At 44.8% G+C, this 1,220-nt stretch overlaps 1 protein-coding gene across 4 annotated transcripts in view; it reads left to right on the top strand.

Moving 5' to 3' along the window:
• The window catches only part of LOC119109623 (zinc finger Ran-binding domain-containing protein 2), a 10,738-nt gene extending 10,699 nt beyond the window's left edge, over nt 1-39 (top strand). For all 4 annotated transcript variants that reach the window (XM_037233330.1, XM_037233331.1, XM_037233333.1 and 1 more), the window contains exon 9: nt 1-39. This exon is cut by the window's left edge and continues 789 nt beyond it. The gene's annotated coding sequence lies outside the window, so the exon portion shown is untranslated.
• The last annotated feature ends 1,181 nt before the right edge of the window (nt 40-1,220 follow it).

Genomic DNA, 1,220 nt, shown 5'->3' with positions numbered 1-1,220 from the left:
CCGTCCTCTGGATTGAGCAATAAAACAAAGCAAAATGTGTCGTGCCTTCCACAGAGTGCCCGTGAGATACTCATAACGTTACGTTTACGTTGCATTACGACGTTTCTTCACTTCCGTTTGAAGAACACATTACATATGTGCAATAGGCCAGTGGGTATGTGCGAGAAGTCACGAACGTAAAGACGATGTGTGTAAAATTGTATTAGCTTGAACAAGATTAGGAAATAGGGTAGTTATTCTTGACTGTTGTGAGGAATATACACAAAATTGCTTAACTCGCGCAACCTAATTAACTGGTGTGACTTGTCGGCCATGGGTGTTCTGTCCCGAGCTACCATGCCGGAAAAAATTAAAGCGAAATTTGTTTGCAGTTGTTTTGTGTGCGGAACTGCACTTTACATTTTGAAGGATCTCTAACTGGCAAACTAGCAGGAAATGCATCATTGTCATTCTTCAAACTCTTACCCGAAAAGCCATCCAAGACTGCGCCAGAGTCCGGCTAAAAGCCCATGGGTACTTGCCAGGCCAGATGTGGCTTAAAGTTGTGTGTCCTGAAAGACATGTCGTGTTCTTCATCTGGTCGATGTAGCCGCATTTAGGTTTTGTTTTAATTCATAGGGCAGTTGCAATGGTGCCGAATATACGACATTCTACTTCCATTTGAGTTTGTACCTCGTCTGCCAGTTTTTACCACCAGTAGTCTGCCAGCTGGCCGTATCCAGATAAAACCGGCTGGCACGAACCGTTACAAGCATCTGCCGGCCATGTTGACTACGCAATGATGGCTGACGGTTCTCACAGCACACGTTGTTATCGGCTGGCCCATTCTACACCATTCAACGTGCTTGAATGTTCTCTTTTAAAGCGGCAGATAAGGGTGGGCTAGGACGTCACAAACCTATTTTTCATCCTGCTCTAGCAAACACAGTTTGCGGAGCAAAATGTTTAGGAAGTGCACACCGGATAGCCTAACATATTTTTGTTCTAAAAAAGCATGGGTCGATGTAACGTCCAAGGTTTACTATGTACATGAAGGGACCCAGTTTGACCCTTGTCCTTTTCTGAGAACAAGGTTCCTTCGATTATTAGACTAATATACAACGGAAGACCATTTTTGTTGCTGTTTAGGCCTTGAAGAGATCGATAGATCTGTTCTAGGTTCGTCGCAGATGGGATTTGAACAATGGCAGACTACGCACGGCGGCCCGCCATGAGCAGAC

The sequence above is a fragment of the Pollicipes pollicipes genome, unplaced genomic scaffold, assembly GCF_011947565.3.
Source record: "Pollicipes pollicipes isolate AB1234 unplaced genomic scaffold, Ppol_2.1 Scaffold_7231;HRSCAF=8579_pilon_pilon_pilon, whole genome shotgun sequence".
Taxonomy (NCBI): Eukaryota; Metazoa; Arthropoda; class Thecostraca; order Pollicipedomorpha; family Pollicipedidae; genus Pollicipes; species Pollicipes pollicipes.
This window is presented reverse-complemented; position numbering and strand designations above follow the sequence as displayed.